Consider the following 19177-nt stretch of genomic DNA (forward strand, 5'->3'; position numbering starts at 1 on the left):
GGAAATTCAGAGAAAGTCTTCAGCAAATTCTTCAAACAGTCACAGTGAATGTCATCAACACATAATACAGAGAATGTAAAGAGTTGAGGAATTAGAACCCGATTCTTGGTGAAGACTGTTGTTGATGACCCAGTTCCAACTGTTGTGACAGTTGTACATCTGGTTTGGAGCGGCTTGGTATTGAAACCAAAGGACACCCAGTCCCGGGACACACAGTCCCTACCGTATTCTCCTTGAGCTAAGGACACACAGTCCTCGCCCAACACTCGTGGTAAGTCTTCACGGTAGACTTCCAAACCCTCACAAACTCGGTCACCCGGCGATCCACAATTGACTGGTGGATTTCTCTAGACCATGACGCCTAACCATCTGGAGGATGCAGAGTCCTCAAAGGTAAAAGGCTTCAGTCCCACACAGGAACAACTTCTTCAGTGATGCTCAATCACTAGGTTTGGTTTGTGGTTTCGGTGGGTGGTGTATTTCCTCACTGATGATTTACTCTCGAAGGCTCTGAGGAATTTGGGTTGCTCTTATGACAAGTGTCAGTTTCTAACGGAGCAGCCAACCAGCTAGTGGTTGTGGGGAGCGGCTATTTATAGCCTGGGAGCATCCCGACATGATTTGACACTAATGCCCTTAAATAATATGACCGTTGGAGTGGATATGACCAGTGACTTGGCGTGGCTATCGAAACGGTCGGGACCCTCAACTGTGAGAGTCCTCATGTCACTCATATTCCTCACTTGAGGCTTTTGGTAGGATTTGGCTTGGGTTGAGCATCATGAGAAAATTCATTCCATAGCGTTACTTTGACCCCCTTTAACAGTACGGTGTTCCTATTCATCAAATGCGAAGAAAGTAAAAATAGAAAGCGTAAATCTTCACGCTTCAATTTCATCAAAATGATTTTCTTCAGGAACCACCGATCTTCTGGATATCAATATCTTCATGAGGAATATCAATTTCATCGCAGATTCCTCGTGATTCATTTCTTCAGCTTCAGACCAATTTCTTCAACTGAAGACATATATTTTTAGGGGTCGATATTCTTCATATATCTCAAACTCCTCAATGACTTATAGATCCTGTGTACACTTATAAACACATTAGATACTTAACCTATATGTCGTCAAACCACCAAAATCACTAAGGGGCACTAGATGCACTTACAAAAGTCAACCACTTCTCCATGAGGAATTTCGTAAGCTTAATCTTCACATTGTTCCTCAAGGATTTCTTTCTACCTTGGTGGCGAAACCGACTCTTGAGGATCATATCATCGAAGGTCAGAAGCATGATAAGGGAATTTCCCGGATCAAGAGCAACATTGCCAAAGGAGTTGTTGGTCATTTCTTGGTAAATGATAAAGGTGTGGTATTCTTTGAGAATCGTTTAGTGGTTCCCAAGAAGCAATATCTGCGAGAGCTGATTCTCAAGGAAGCTCATGAATCTCCTCTCACGATTCATCCTGGTAGTACTAAGATGTATCAGGACCTACGCCAGAGGTTCTGGTGGACCCGGATGAACAGAGAAATCACTCAATTTACTGCTAAATGTGATGTTTGTCATCGCGTTAAGGCGGAGCATTAAAGGCCTGCTAGCACCCTTCAGCCCTTGGCTATTCCTGATTGGAAATGGGACAAGGTCGGTACGGATTTCTTCACCGACTTCCCTAAGACTAAGAAAGGGAATGATGCCATCTTCATGGTCATCGATCGTCTTTAGGAAGTTGCTCATTTCCTACCAGATCAAGAGAGTATAACTGCTAGTCAGTTACCAGACCTGTATATTTCTTGAATAGTTTCTCTTCATGGTGTTCCCCTGGAAGTCAATTCAGACCGTGGAAGTCTTTTCACCTCTCAATTTTGGGAATGTTTCCAAAATGCTATGGGAACTCATCTCTCCTTTTGCACTGCTTATCGCCCTCAGTCAAGTGGTAAAGTAGAAAGAGTCAATCAAATTCTTGAGGATATGCTGAGAGCTTGTGTTATATCATTCGTAATGAATTGGGAGAAATGTCTTCCATTTGCCGAGTTTGCTTATAACAACAGTTTCCACTCTAGTCTGGGCAAAGCTCCTTTCAAAGTTTTGTATGGACAAAGATGTCGAACGCCAATAAACTACTCAGAAACCGGTGAAAGACAATTCTTTGGACCGGATATGATCCAGGATGCAGAAGAGCAAGTTCACATTATTTGTCAAAATCTGAAAACTGCCCAATCTCGTCAAAAGAGCCAATATGATCGTCTTCATAAGGAAGTAAGTTATGAAGTTGACGACAAGGCTTACCTTCGGGTTTCACCTCTCAAGGGTACCCATCGATTCGGTATCAATGGCAAGTTGCCTCCTCGTTACATTGGTCCTTTACGCATTCTTGCTAAACAAGGAGAAGTGGCCTACCAATTAGAACTGCACCCTCAGCTTTCCAAAGTTCATGATGTGTTCCACGTTTCTCAACTCAGGCGTTGCTTCAAGGATCCTATCTGCGAAGTGGACCACGAAACGCTTGATCTCCAAGATGACATTTCATATCAAGAATATCCTGTTCGTATTCTTGATGAAACCAATCGCATCACTCGACATCGCAACATCAAGTTTCTCAAATTTCAGTGGTCTCATCATTCCGAGGATGAAGCAACCTAGGAGCGCAAAGATCGTCTTCGGCTTGAGTACCCCGATCTCTTCCCGACTATGCGAGAATCTGAGGACAAGATTCTTGATTAGTGGGGGTGAGTTGTCACAGCCCTAGTTTTACGTTGCTTGCCAAGCATACGTGCATGCATTAAAATTGCATTGAATTTGAAATGGGGAAGTTATCAAGCCTCAGGAACTAATTTCTGACAAAAAGGGCAATATCAAAATCGCTTCAAAATGAACCAGGAAAATGTTCCAAACATTTTGCAAAAATATTGGCATGATATAAAATGTCAATTAATATATTGGGTCACAGAAACATTTTGTGTTGAACTTTTGATTTAATCAAACAATTATTAGAAATGGAATTATATCTGCTATATATAAAATATAGTTCCATAATTCCTGAAAATAAATGTGTGGCATTAGATATTTATATTATGCCACCTGGAAATATTCTTAGGGTTTTATAAAAATGATTTGAAAAATTTCAAATCAAAACAAATGTGAGAAAACAAATAAAAGCAAACAAAATAAAAAACAAGACACATACGTGTCTGGCCCAAGAGGGAAGCCAACAAGGAAGTGAGCCTACCTCACTTGGCTAGTGAAGTGGATGTACAACCCAGCCACCCAGGTTCAAGTCACCACGGGCGTGAATTTGGGTTCTTATTATTTCAAAAAAAACTCGCTGTGGGGGTTTCCCTTGCAATTTTCCTTCAAAAAAAAGAGGGAAGCCATCCCAGCCCACCAGGGGCAGGGGGTCTTCTTCCTCCTCGTGCCAGGAGGACAGGTAGGTGTGTGGCGCGCACGACCTTGTCGCGGGCCACCTCCACCCTGCGTGCCTTCCTCCCCCTCGCCCTAGCTGCGCCATGGAGGCCCCCAGCGTCGTCCTCATCCTTTTCTCCCTCTCTGGTCTCTCCCCATCTCTCTGCTTCTCCCTCGCCCACCGGATCCCACCGTGGCCATCGACGGCGTCCATCGCAGCCGCAGCCTCTGTCCACCCCTCGCCTCCCCGAGAAGCCCATTGTCTCCGAAGCATCGCCCTCGACCTCCCTGCCAGAAGAATCGAGCCCCGAGCCTCTGTCGTTGATTCGCTCCGCCCAGAGCCTCCCCTCTATCGTCGTTGTCTCCATCCTCCCTGCGGTGAGCCGCATGTTCCATTCCACCTCTCTGCACGCTCTCCTGTGCCCTCTATCTGCAGCCCCACATCAAGCCCGAGCTGCCACCGCTAGAGCTCGTCGCCGGCGCCTGTTCCGGTGACCCCAAGCCCCTTGACCAGCCTAGTCGATGAGGTCGAGCACGGGCTACCTGCTGGTAGTCTCAACTCGCGATTTGGTGCTCTACAGCGTGTTTTCGAGAAGTTCCGGCGAGCCTCCGCCGCGGTTCTGGTCGTCGCCGGCGAAGCTCCAATGAGCGATGTCTTGGCGTGGTCATTAGGGCCTAATCCCCTCCCCTGGTCACTGTCCAGAGGGCCCCACCTGTGGTCAAACACCAATTAGGGGCGGGTCAACTCGGGTTTAGCCCCAGGTCACTGACCAGTGGCCCCCACTGGTCAGGTTTGACCTGGATTGGCTGGTTGACCTGCTGATGAAGGAATGACATCAGTGTGACGCTGTAATTCATTTCGGAGTTTAAAATAAATCCAGAAATTAGTAGAAACTTCAAAAATACATAGAAAATAATATATAAATTGGATGAAAATAATTTATATATGAAAAATTATCAGAAAAATGCAAGGAATCCAATGGTACCATTTTCATGCATGTTTGAACAATTTAAACATGCTGAATAGGACAATTACACAATAGGCATATAAATGCTTATATTTGGATTTTAGAATTGATCTATATTGATCAAATAAACCCCAATTAACTTGTGATCACTTGCATTAGATAATACCAGCATCATGTTAACATGCCATGCTCATGCATCATTGTGAAGCATTTGTTATGCTTAATTTGTTCTCTGTTGATCTTGTTGATAGACCTTGCGAGATGTAGTTATCACCGACATCGAAGCACAGCTGAGTTCTTCTTATCAACAGGCAAGAAAACCCCCTTGAACATTCCGATACAATACCACTCTCTCGCTCGTGCTCTCATTTCAGTGCATTAGGACATAAAGATTCAACTCCTACTTATGTTTCGGTAGATGAAACCATTCCTTTGCATGACCTGTCTTTGTCACAGTAAATAGCTAAACTAAGTAACCTAGCATACCTGGTAGATGCTTGAGCCATGTTGTGCCATTATCCTGATATGCTTGCTATGCTTAGAGTTGAGCTGGTCTGATCATATGGATGACGAATTGGAATGATCATTTCCTATTGATGAGAGTGAAGTGCGTGAACCTGTTTTGGTAAAGATAGCGATGAGAGGCCATGTAGGAGTACATGGTGGGTTGTCTCATTAATACACCACTTAGGACCTGAGATCTTGTGTTGGTGTTCCAAGACTAGGTACTACCGCACATTTGGCTCTGGTGACTCGACCCCTCTTGGCTTATTAACTACTTTGTTCTCAGTCTAGGAGTCGCAGTAGTTCGAAACATTCATAGGTTGTGGCACGGCCTGCTAAGTGGATGAACGGCCGAATCAGGACCGGTTTGGGGCCCTTATCACATTGTTTGAGGCCATGTTGGAAACCCCGACCTGACTTCCATCATGGGTTCCAACTCAGATAGGCGACTGCCTTGGGCGTGAGTCATTGTAGGTTAACGTCTGTGGCCGACCCCCACACTGGGCTTCCGCTTGAAGGTTGTTGAGGTGCTTGTTTTTATGTGCACATGGTGATAAGTGGCGGGAGCATGTGTGATGAGGTACACCCCTGCAGGGTAATTATCTATTCGAATAGCCGCGTCCTCGGATATGGACTACTTGGATACTTACATGGTTCATATATAACTTTAATAGATACTTTAAAATGGTCCAGATAAGAGTGAGAGCTATGGATGGCCTTCTCGTAGGATGACGAGAGAGGATCCATTGTGGTGTATTGATATGGTGGATATGTGGACTCATGTGCGCTCTCTCGTAGGGACACGGGAGAGGTATAAAACATTGTTGTAGTTTAGGTTAGCCAAAGGTCAAAGCTGGCTTTTCTGCAGTAAACCCCACAACCTCGTTCATTGATACATGATGCATATGTAGTTAGTTCTGATGTAAGTCTTGCTGAGTACCTTCACACTCACTTTTTCTTATTATCATTTTTTGCAGAGATAGACGTTGTTCTCCCTATGTTTTCCTGTTGACGTTAACATCGATGGAATAGCTTGGGAACCAAGATAGGGGTCTGGCTCCTATGGTAGGGTCATTGTAGCTTTTCAGGCTCTTACAGCCGCTTTTAATAGATGTCTGTACCTAGACTTGTAACTTCCGCTTGATGCTTGTATGCTCTGAATGTTGGGTCATGTGACCCCTCTGTTTGTAACATTATAGTATGTTGGCTCTTCGGAGCCTATTAAATAAATGATGAGTCGTAGAGTTATGTTGTGATGGCATTGTTGTATCTACACATATCATGCATATTGTGTATATGTTTTAAATGCATTGGTATGTGTGGGATTCGACACCTATTTGTGTGCCTTTAGTAGTACTCTTGACACGGAAATGCCTCTTTGTGCTTCCACCGAGCCATGGTAGCTTGCTACTCCTCCGGACACATTGATTGGTTGGCATGTATCCTTCTTTGCTGTTGTGTCTGTCCCTCAGGGAAATGTCACGCGGTGTAATGGAGTACTTGTAGCTTGCTACGACTCGTCTACACGCTGTTGACGGACACCTACTTTGCTGGGTTATGTATCCCTGTCCCTGTACGGATGTGCCACTTGGGTTTATAACTATCCATGTCGACCTGGGTTCTGTGACATATAATTGCTGGCGACATAGTCATATACATGAGCCAAAAGGCGCAAACGGTCCCGGCCCAGGTAAGGTGGTAGCCGTGGAGATTACCGTGTGTGAGGCCACAAACTGATATGATGTGTTACAAGCTGGAATTGTATGGCTTAGGATTGGGGTCCCGACAAACACTTGATATATTTCACCAAGTCAGTCAATTCTTCAAGAAAATCCTCAATTGTGTGAATTTTTGGATCCGCACAACTCTCAAACCCACAATAAGAACACTTAGCAAAACTCCTCAAAAACAGTATTGGTCAATTTCCTCAACTAGAGTCATTTTTGAAAATCTTCTGAGAATGCATATCGCCTCTTCAAATTCTTCGCACCTATACTCTGTTTAAAGGTACATAATGTATGCTAAGAATCACTAGGTTCTTATCAACTTAACTCATTAGCAACACTTATTGAACAAAATTTGCATACCTCATCACATTCCTCAAAAGGTCATATTCCTCAAGTGAACAATATGGCTGATGAGAAGAAATAACAGAAGGGTGGAAATAAGGCTGACAACCAACACTGCCTTTTAAATCCTTGAAGACATATATGATGAATACTGCAAAATACATGGGAAGGAGAGAAAAAAGCGCAAGACGCGCTTGCAAAAAATTGAGATGTGATGGGCCAAGGAATGGAAGAAGTACAGGTATGTGACTCCAAAATACATGAAGAAATTTTCTTTGAATCCTCCTTGCCAAAGGCCTCCTCTAGGAAATCAAAAAGTTGTTGATTCCAACAGCCAAAGCAATGGGCCAAACTGCAGAGAGTTGCAAAACAGGACGTGAAGAGATTCAATGAGGAATCTGCTGCTACAGCTACTGCTGCCTCCTCCTCTCCTACTGAGGCGCCTAGTAATGAACCTGCTCCGAAGCGAGCTGTGTTGAAGAAATCAGCCGGCAAGCCAAAGTCCTCAACAATAAATACCTCACAACAATTTCATCAGTCAGCTCCTAGGGTGGTAGCAAAGTCCTCACCAACCGCCACACAGTCCTCACCGCCACTGAAACGAGCTACAACTCAGCATCTAGTGGGGACTTCAATTCCCTCAGGACCCTCTCCTTCTGGCTCCACATACTTCTTCAAGTGCAAACGTGAAGAAGAAGACCACCGTTGGGCGAGGAAAAAGGCCTAGACCTAGCAAGATAGTCATCAATGTTCCTTCTAGATCTGGAGAAGATGATTAACTACTTGCTACAATCATCAGAAATAAGAAGGAGAGGGTTGCACGTGCCAAAGGCACCACAATTCCCCTCATGATGGATCAAAAGGTGGTGTTGGACTTCATGGATCTATGGTACCAAGTTCCTCAGACACCTATTGATGACTTGAAGCTTCCACCTGGACCGAGTCATATGCTGACTGCCTTCATAAATGAAGAAAAATGGAAGGTTCAGAAGGCCAAACGGGCCAGAAAAGCACAAACTCAGACATAATTTTTTTCTGAAGAAAAACATTCTTTCTCTGACCCGTGATCAGCTCATCTCCACACAAACAGAGATAAAAACCTAAATGAAGAATACAGTCGCTTTCATGGGGACTGAAGGGAGCAAAAGTCATATTAATCAACGTGAATACAGAAGTCATCTCCGACCACAACAAAAAGGTTGCAGCCTCAACGCAACCACAAATTGGTGAGGCCAGCTATATTGTTGAACTACGTGAAGACTCTGACAGGGATGAAGAAATGCTTGTGCCCGAAGAATATGAACATGGTGAACCTGCCAGGCCAGTTGAACAAATACGTGCGCCTGAAAAAACTGCTACTGCAAGGACGACTGCATCAGCCGTGCCTGATGATCTGCTCTAGCACCGAAGTCTTCAAAGGTGAAGAAAGTGAAACTTCCTTCTGCATCGGAAGAGAAGAAAAGTAAGGCTGCTGAAAAGGAAGCAGCTAAGAAGAGAATGGCTTCAACAAGTTCACAATCCTCACAAGCGAAACTCTTCAAGACTTTGTGAATTTCCTCAAATGAAACAATTCGCGTTCCTCCTATCAGCATGGTGCCCTCTTACAAGATGGTACTATTTGGTGTCGAACATATCATCCCAAAAGGGCATGAAGAAATGGAATATACTTGATTTGCTGCTTCCGTAGAGGAGGTCGATGAAGAAATTGAAGCAGAACCAACTGCACCAGCTGAAGGCACTATAAATCAAACAACCACTGAGGAAACTCTTGCACCAGCAATTGATGAATCTGCACAGCATATTCCTCACACTAACAAAAGTGTGGTTGAAGAAAATGCTCCTCCAGTGATGACACTGCCTGTGAACCTCAAGATGAAAATCCTTAGTTTGTAGTTGTCATGGCTGACATTCCTGAGAGTGAAGATCTTCGAATACTTATGGGCCAATTCAAGCCAAATCTTCAACCCAAGACTCGTGAGCCTTACACTGGTAATAAAAGGCCAAAATTTCAGACGGAGCGATTCTTTGATGAATATCACTATTTTATTGTTACCATCCATTCGAATCAACATGAATAAGGCGCAAGAGATTCTGGACCTCTACTCAGCTGAACTACTATGCTTTTGTACTCTTTGACAAGAACAAAAAAATCAGCATCAACAAATTCCTCGTGTAGATATGGGGAACATTCATTTCTTTGAGCCAGTCCCGAGCATTCTGTTTGAAGCTGGACTACTGCCATTCTGCATGGACATCTGCGACAAGAATGAAGAAATCAACCTTCAATTTGATGCTACTTTGCATATCTCAGGTGATGCTTTAGATGTCAACACTTGGGTTCTAGACTGGATGACTGAAGACACTCATTGCACAGCTCCTTCCATGGAATTACTTCGTGCAGTCCCAGTTTTAATTCCCTCAGAAGGAGCCAGATGCATCTATGATGAAACTGAGGTGCGCAATCACCTGATGCAAGTGCAAACGAAGCCTTTGGCTCCTGGCAAACTACCAAGGACCACATTCCTTGTCAAGGAACTGCTCTGTGTGCCCAGGACAGTATTCCGCATCTTGACAAAAACCGTCAGTCCTATCATGGGGCATAACTCTCAAGATGAAGATGTTGTGGGAACCATGAAGAATTTGCTATTCAATATCATCCATGGGATTCCCATAAATCTTCACGATTTCTTCATGAGGACATTGGCCAACAATGCTCTTTCACTGTTTGATCTGAAGCCATATGCAACGTGGATTACGAAATTCATCAGGGCCAGATCCTCAATTCCTTACAAGGTTGACTTTCAGAATCACCTCAACTTTTTATTGCCACTTGAAGTCATCAAGAAATCCTTCGAGTTGATTGAAGGCAAGGGAAATATGTGATTGATGATGGATCTCGGCCCCTTGATGTCCAATTTTGCAAGGATGCATCCTACTCCACACATGATAACACTGCATCACAAGACTCTTCAGCCAAAGCTAAAGCCCCTCGGGAGTATGCCCTACGCGTGATGACTGACCATGAGGTTTTGCTTAGTCTTCATCCGAAGGTTGATCGCAACCAGAAGTGGGTAAAGTGTCGGTTTGGAGCCATTGTGCATGATCTAAATGCAACACAAGAAGCTATGAAGAAAAACCACTATTATCTTCATGAAATCTTCGACCGCACATGGGCCATCCTCTCTCACCTCAAGAAGGAAGAGGAACTCGCTGAAATGGAGTTCCAAAAAGATTTTGATTGGTCCTGGTCGCCCAAGAAGAAACTAAAGAAAGTTCTAGTTCCTCATTTGGTGGCCAGTTCATATTCTTCATCGTGCACAACTAATGAAGCTGAAGATCTTGACGACAAAGCTGTGACGAACGACCCCTAGAACGCTGGCAATCCTCCTCCATCAACAAGTTGATATTCTTCACGGGCGTTAGTCCTGGGTTTCATCCCTTTTCATCACTTGATGACAAAGGGGGAGAAATCTAAGTTAATCCTGAAGCGGGTCTACTTTATGGGATTTTGAACTATACTTTTAAGTTGCAACTCTCGTTCTTCTGAAGTGTTTGGTTGTATGAGTTGTAAACATATGCCCGGTTGTATAAGTGTTTGGTCCGACACTTTTGAACCATTTCCTCGCATGCTTATTCCTCTCCTTGATTAATGCACACATGTTGAAATTCGTCAAACACCACTTTCCATCATGCATTTCAATCTCCTCATGATATATGTCAAATGCTTGAATGGATTACAAGATATAGGAGAAGATATCCATGGTATAAATTATCAATGCACATTTATAGTCCAAAGCAAATTCCTGAGATATGCACATCTTCAGGGGGAGTTTCCCTATATACTGCAATCAAATTCCTCAAAGACTGTACTTACATCGCATATTATTTTCCTCGTTGAAAACTTAACATATTTGTCATCAATCACCAAAAAGGGTGAGATTGTAAGTGCATCTAGTGCCCCTTAGTGATTTTGATGTATTGAAGACTTATAGGTTAAGAGACTAATGTGTTTATGAGTGTACACACACTCTATAAGTCACTGAGGAGTTTGAGTTATTCGAAGAATATCGACCCCTAAAAATGTATGTCTTTGGCTGAAGACTTTGGTAATTCGTCGAAGACTTTGAAAGTGAGGTAATTGGTGTGTCCGTGAAGAAATTGATGCGATGACTTTGAAGCATGAAGACTTTTGTTTTCGTAGTTTTATTTCGTGTATTTTGTGTCATAGGACCACCATATTGTGAAAGGGGGTCGAGGTAAAACTAAGAAAAAGATTCCAAGTTATGCTCATCTCAAAGCCTACACATATAAATCCTTGGAGTGAAGCCTTTGGAAGTATTTCCTAGTTCAGTCAAATTCTTCAATGAAAGAGACGAAGATCTTCTGGTCTTTGTGGAATTTTCTCTAACTGAGGAGTTAGGTTTACACCAGTGCGAATTACCTACCAGTGAAGAACATGATTGACATGATGACTTCCACAGTTGAAACGTTCCGACCGTTGCTGCGCCAAATGCCAATTATCCCCAAGCTTATCCATATAATGGTCATATCATTGGGGCATTTATGTCAAATCATGGCGGGATTGCTCCGAGGCTATAAATAGCCGCCCCCATAACCAGTAGCTAGTAGGCTGCTCCGCGAGAGAAATTGACACTTGTCATTTGAGAGCAACCCATTCCTCGAAGACTTTGAGTGAAAATCATGAGTGAGGAAAAACCCCAAACACCCAAACCAAAACCCAAAACACCAAAGTGATTGAGCATCACTAAAGAGATTGTTCCTGTGTGGAACCGACGCTTGTTACCTTTGAGGACCATGCATCCTCCAGATGGTTAGGGCGTCATGGTCTAGAGAATCCAGCTGTCAATTATTGATCGCTGCGTGACCGAGATTGTGATGGTTTGAAAGTCTACCCTGAAGACTTACCATGTGTATTCGGTGAGTAATGTTTGTCGTTAGCACAAGGAGAATACGGTACAGACTATGTCTCCTAGGACTGTGTATCATTTGCGTTAAATACGAAGATGTTCCTAACTGGACGTACGACTGACAAAGTAGTTTGAACTAGGTCATCAAACAACTATCTTCACCGACTACGTGGTTCTATTTGCTCAACCCTTTCATTTCCTCAGTTGTATGTTCATGAAATTGATCGTTACTGCTTGAAGAATTTGACTGAAGACTTTCACAATTTCTTCACCCCAAATTCTTCACTTCACTTGTTCTTCACCTGCATATCCTGAACAGGCTACTTGTGCGAACTGAATGTTTCATTTTACTCTAAATACTATGCTATTGTTGTTTCGCATACTTGCCCGAGTACTTAATCCACTACAGATAGTTCGTGACTGAGGAATTTCTTCACAAGGAATTTCCTCAGGGAAGAATTCATAAAAATCACCTATTCACTCCCTCTAGTCGATATAACGCACTTTCAGGATGCTACTCTTTCCGTATTTTGTTTTATATCGACACCTCTCTCTCTCTCTCTCAAAGCATGTGGTCATCATTTTCGTTATCGGCTTTCGCTTGAGGACAAGCGAGGTATAAGCTTCGGGGAGTTGATACTGTCGGTGTTTTGGGAATGGGGGTACCCAGACCTGCCTGCCTGCGGCCTAGGGCTGGCCCACTTCATCAACCAAGCATCAGCAGGCTCGACGTCACTCAAGACAAGGCCCTCTTGAGGGGCCAAGCCTCACGAGGAGGAACGGCATCAGGACCTATAGGGGGACTCCTCAGGACCCCTCCAGAGCAGCGGATATTCCGAGGCGAGGCCTAGCCTCAGGAGTCAAGGGTGACGCAAGGGAAGGACATGCAAGGAGCAGACAAGAGAGCGGAGTAGTTTCCCTTTGGTGCAAAGGGGGCGAGGGTGAACGCGGATTCCCAAGGAACCTCCTAAAGGTTTCCATTCTGGTGCAACGAGACCCTGACCGCCCGCCGGCAGGACGGGCATTCTCCCTGGGATAGCCCCTGCAACGCTGACAGCTACTTTGCAGGCGAAGACCACCTTTGGGTAGGGGAGCATGTTCCCCTGTTCCCCAACAAAATAGGCCACTGTGGGATCCCTTCCCCCAAAAAGATAAGGGAAGAGGACCGGGGCGCCACTATAAATAGAGGATAGGTTGCTTTGTAGAAGGGATCGGATCCCTGAACCATCTATTCACCCACAAGCACTCCACAAGGTCATCTAGCCTCCGGAGGCGCCCAAGCACTTACTACTTCATCCACCAACCTCCACGAGAGGCAATCCATCCAAGCAGGAGTAGGGTTTTATGCTTCGCAGCGGCCCGAACCTGGGTAAACTATTGTGTTTTGTGTTTCTCTCGCCATCGAGTGAGCTCTTTAGCTTGCCCATCTAGTAAGGAGCTGAGGAAACACATCTACGACATGGTCTCCGCACGCGCCCGTGAGTTCGAATCCTTAGGGTTTTGTGGAGCCCGAAATCCGACATTTGGCACGCCAGGTAGGGGGCGCGTGTCGGATCCTCCACGCGGCAGCAATGGCCAGATCTCGACTCGGCGAGTCCATAGCAAGTCCTACCTCCGACGGCCATCGGTCCACGCCGATGGACGGTGTCCGGGCGAGCAGGGTCGTCCCCGCGGGCGCCACCTTCCGCCCGTCACATCAAGCGTTTCTTGCAGCTTGGGGGGGCGACGATCACCCAAAGGCCACGACGGTCGGGGAGACACTTCCCATGATGTTCACGCCGACCATATCCAGCGTGGCCATCTCCAAGACCCTCATCGATGGTGGCGTGGGCCTCAACATCGTCTGAGTGGAGGCCTTCGACGTGCAGCGGTTACCCCGAGAGCGGCTTGAACCCTCAAAGCCCTTCTCTGGGGTGGTCGTAGGATCCGTCATCCCTGTTTGATGGATTTGCCTCCCCGTCACATTCGGCACACGCTCCAACTTCCGCACCAAGCAGATCGACTTTGACATCGCCCACACCCACCTACCGTACAATGCAATACTCGGCTACCCCGCCTTTGGACAGTTCATGGGGGCGACGCGCCCGGGCTACAACGTCGTCAAGATGCCCGGGAGTGGCGGCGTCCTCACCATGGTGGGGGACAACAAGGACGCCTCTCGGGCGCTCAAGCTCTCCCACCAGGCTGTAGCCGTGGCACCTCCCAAATTCAGGTGCAAGGCGCGCGCCGCGGAGAACCCGGAGGACGTCCACGATGTTGCACCTGTGAAGAAGAAGCAGTTGTTCTCCCAGGACCGGGCGGAGATGAAGCAAGTTTCAGTGGATGCAGGAAGTTCGGCCCCCACCTTCACCATCGGCGCGAACCTCCCCCAAGACAAAGAGAAGGCGTTGGTGGACTTTCTCAGGGCGAACAAAGAAACGTTTTCCTTGAGCGCCTCCGACCTAGTGGGTGTCCCAAGGGACGTCATCGAGCACCACGTCATGGTGTGCCCAAACGCAAGTCGAGTGAAGCAGAAGGCAAGGAGGCAGGCCCCGGAAAAGCAGGCGTTCATCGTTTAGGAAGTGCGCAAGGTGAAGGAGGCAGGAGTCATTCGAGAGCTGCGCTACCCCGAATGGGTGGCCAACCCAATGGTTGTCCCGAAGAAGTGCGGTTAGGAGCGCATGTGTGTCCACTTCACCAATCTCAACAAGGCCTTCCCTCAGGACCCGTTCCCGCTATCGCGCATTTAATAGATCATGGATTCCACCACGGAGTGCGACCTCTCGTGCTTCCTGGATGCCTTCTCGGGCTACCACAAAATCAAGATGGCGGTGGAGGACGTCGAGAAGATAGCTTTCCTCTCCCCGTGCGGGGTGTACTGCTGCGAGTGCATGCCCTTCGGTCTCCAAAATGTTGGGGAAACCTTCCACGGGATAATGCACAACGCCTTGGGATTGCAGCTCGGGAGGAACGCAGAGGCCTATGTCGAAAACATCATGGTCAAGTCAAGACAGGCAAGAAACCTGTTGGAGGACCTGGAGGAGACCTTCGCCAGCCTTCGAGCGGTGAACCTAAAACACAACCCCAAGAAGTGCGTCTTCAAGGTCCCATTGGGCAAGCTGCCTGGCTTCCTGGTGTTGCACTGGGAATCGAAGCAAACATAGTGAAGGTCAATGCCATAAACAAGATGAGCGCACCCATCGCCCTCAAGGAGATGCTAAGTTGGCAGGGTGCGTTACCTCCTTGGGTCATTTCATCTCCAAGCTTGGCGAGCGGGCCCTGCCCTTCTTCAAGATATTGAAAAGGAAAGGTCCCTTCGAGTGGACCCCGGAGGCCGACGCCGCCTTCGACAAGCTCAAGCGTTACCTCACGAGCCCGCCGGTCATGGTGGCGCCTCACCCTCGGAATTCTCGGCTTCTGTAGCTCGCTGCCACCCCCACTCTACCAGCACTGCATTGGTGGCAGTAAGAGGGGAAGAAACCAGCAAGGGCACTACCCCGGAGAGCCCCGGCGCGCCCCCACCCGCAGCACCTGGGGGTTCGTCCGACTCACGAGCTCCAAATCCACCGCAAGCAGGGGAACCAGAGACCCAGATTGAAGGATCATGCCATAAGGAGTTTGGCCCTCCTAAGGCCACGGACGACGAGACATCCCAACCCCCTGAAGTTGCCCAGGAGCATGCCGCCCCGGGCGGACGCACCCATGTCGAGCACCTAGTGTACTTCGTCAACACGGTACTACGGAACGCGCGCTCGCGCTACCCCATGCAACAGAAGCTCCTTCTAGTGCTCCTCGTCACCTCGTGCAAGCTGCATCACTACTTTCAAGGGCACCCCATCAAGGACGTCTCCGCCTACCCATTAGAGAAGATCCTGCACAACCCAAATGCAGCGGAAGAGTCGCCTAATGGAACATCGGACTTCAGGCCTTCAACATCAAATTTAGCATGACCAGGGTCATCAAGGGAGCGTCCCTGGCTGACTTCGTGGTGGAGTGGACGGATGCACCAGACCGGGGGCTAGAAGGGATCCAATCCCTTGCCCCAGTGTGGAGGCACCCGACGGATGGACCATGCACTTCGATGGAGCCTTCACGCGGAAAGGAGCAGGGGTTGCTGTTCTGCTCACTTCCCCGATGGGAGACAAGCTTCGCGACGCCGTACAGCTCTACTTCCAGCATGGTGAGAAGGTCTCCAATAACATTTTGGAGTACGAGGGCCTCATCGCTGGTCTCAAAGCAGCGGCGGCTTTGGGGGTCCGGCGCCTCACAGTGATGGGCGACTCTCAGCTCCTCGTCAACTTTTCCAACAAAGAGTACACACCCAAGGACGAACATATGGAGGCATATCTGCAAGAGGTACGTAAGATTGAGAAACGCTTTCAGGGCCTGGAGCTGCAGCACGTTCCGCGAGGCAAAAACAAGGAGGCGGAGGACATCACCAAAAGAGTGTCGCGTCGCAAGGCTCAAGAACCATGCGTCTTTGAGGAGCGACTCTTCAAGCTTTCCGCGACACCATCGCTCGAGGAACCGGTGCCACACGAAGAGGATATCCCCCCAGCACCACCTTCGGGTGCTCCGAACTGCGGTCGGGACTCAGGGGCTCGACTACTCTTGGCCCTTGAGGCTCGGGCTGATGATTGGATGCAGGAACTTGGGACATGTCTTCTCCAAGGCACGTTGCCGGAGAAGTACCAAGACGCGGAGTGCGTGGCACGACAAGCATCGACCTACTGCATACGAGATGGCATCTTGTACCGCAGGCGCCCGAATGACGTCGCGTTGCGGTGCATTTCTAGGGAACATGGGCACGAGCTACTGATCAACATCCATGGAGGGGACTGCGGGCATGACCGCTCTTCGTGCACGCTTCAGGTAAGGCGTTCAGGTTAGGGTTCTACTGGCCTACAGCGCTGGACGACGCGACCAAGATGGTCAGGTCTTGCGAGGCATGTCAGTTCCATGCAAAGAAGATCCACCAGCCCGCGCAGGGTCTCCACACCATCCCGCTTTCCTGGCCCTTTGTGGTCTTGGGGCTGGATATACTGGGGCCTTTCCCGCGGGTGGCCGGCGGCTTCCGCTACCTCTACTTCGCCATGGAAAAATTCACCAAGTAGGCGGAGGTGCAGCCCATGCACACCATCCCCGGCGGGTCGGCCGTTAAGTTAATCAAGGGACTCGTGAGCCGTTTCGGCGTCCCCAACCGCATCATCACCGATAATGGTTCACAGTTCACCAGTCTGCCCTTCTAGGTTTATTGTGCTAACCTCGGTACGCAGATATGCTAAGCATCGGTGGCCCGTCCGCGGAGCAATGGCCAAGCGGAGCATGCCAACGCGGAGGTCCTGTGGGGTCTCAAAGTGAGGACCTTCGAGAAGAAGCTCGAAGCTTGCGGCCGGGGTTGGGTCAACGAGCTCCCATCGGTGTTGTGGTCCATCCGCACCACCGCCACCAAACCCACCGGTGAGACCCCGTTCTTCCTCGTTTATGGAGCTGAGGCAGTCCTTCCCCACGAAATCAAACATCGATCCCCGTGGGTCTTGGCGTTCGACGAGGAGCGTCAGGAGGCCGCACGGGAGACGGACCTCATGCTCGGAGAGGAGGCACGCCACCGGGCCTCCCTCCAAGCCTCGAGGTACCAACAGGCCTTGCAGCGCTACCACTGCCTCAACATCCGCTCCAAGACCATCAAAGTCAGCGATCTCGTCCTGAGGCGGGTCCACTCCGGAGAGGGCTTGCATCAGCTCTCGCCCATGTGGGAGGTCCCATTCAAGGTCGCCCACATCTCCAGGCTAGGCTCCGTCCCCATCCAGACTCAAGAAGGAGTCCCCATCCAGAACGCCTAGAACATCCAACACCTCCGCAAGTTCTACCCATAATGACTCTGCATCGCCTCTGCATCAATCCTGCATCGTCCTTCAATTCTTTCGGAACCTACTTCATCCCGTGACACTCTGACATAATAACGAGCCGAGGCTGTATACGCCCAGGGCTCCGCGAGGACGCGAAAGTGGTCCATCCCACGCCTAGTGGGGAAGACAGAGAAAATCAACACAGTCCACCAATGACTCCAGAAACTTAGGTTCCAATGCCTCGGGGGTAGGGACACTCGCGAGGCCAAAGCCTCCTCACGACTTCCCATATACACCCCCATTGTGACACTCTCACGTAATAATGAGCCGAGGCCGTGGAAGGGGTCCACCCCACGCCTAGTTGAAGCCCTATGCTCAGTGCTGGGGGCGCCGGAGGCGGAGAATAGATTAGGCATCGGACACGACTTGTGTTTGTATTTTTTCTTATTTGGATTTGCTGATGTTTATTAAATCAAACTCGGGGCCTTTCCAAATGAAGCTTTTGTGAAAACTCGCCTTCCTTGCCACTCTTTGCAGCACGCTCTCTTTCGCTGAGTCAAGCATTTGCTTGTCCCCACCCGCCCGTACGCTGCGAGCAAGGGCTAGGGGGCACGGTGCCGGCACCTTGCCAAGGCCTTGGTGCTCTGACCCTCGCGCGACACTCACGGATGAGTCAGCACACTCATGACATCTGATACTTTCTCAAGGGTCCCATTCACGGCTCGGCGCACCGCCCTCGAGAGGAAACACATTTGGTTTTTTCTTACGACAGTTGTTTCTCTTGGGACAGCTTGAGTGCCTAAGGGAGCTCCTAAGCACCGCGCCTCAGGAGCTTTACCGGTCAAAACCCACATGGCACCCTGGTGCTAGGTGCCCGCCCCATGAGGAACGACCTTGGTAAAGGACCGGCCTCATGATGGCAGGGTAATGAGCAGGACTGGGACCTGCCGACGCAGAGCTTCGTGAATGCAGATTAGGGATCTCTAGAAAACAAAATTCGCAAGGGCCTCTTGGACGTCTAAGGGGGCACCTGAGAATCGCGCCTCAGGAGCCTTACCGGTCACAAAGCCACCTGGTACCCGGGTACCTGGGCCTTGTTCCGCGGGGGATGACGTTAACGGGTCGTACCTCGCGACAGGGAAATGTGCGGGACTAGGACCAGTCGATGTAGAGCCGCTTGAATGTCTAAGGGGGTTCCTGAGCATGGCTCCTCACGATCCTCACTCGTCGCAACACCACATGACCACCCTGGTGCCGTTCATGCGATCCAGTCGGTATGAGGGGGGTCAGGGTCGTGCCCCATGACGAGCGACCTTGGTAACGTGTCACGCCTCACGGCGGCAGGAAAATTTGCGGGACTGGGATCTGCTGACATAGAGCATCGACCCACTTCACCACGGCAAGGACAAACCAACCTAACAACAAGCTCCCCGAGCGCGACAATCAGACGTCACAATGAAGGAGTTCACTAGAAGCAT

The sequence above is a fragment of the Hordeum vulgare genome, chromosome 5H (genome assembly GCF_904849725.1).
Source record: "Hordeum vulgare subsp. vulgare chromosome 5H, MorexV3_pseudomolecules_assembly, whole genome shotgun sequence".
Lineage (NCBI taxonomy): Eukaryota > Viridiplantae > Streptophyta > Magnoliopsida > Poales > Poaceae > Hordeum > Hordeum vulgare.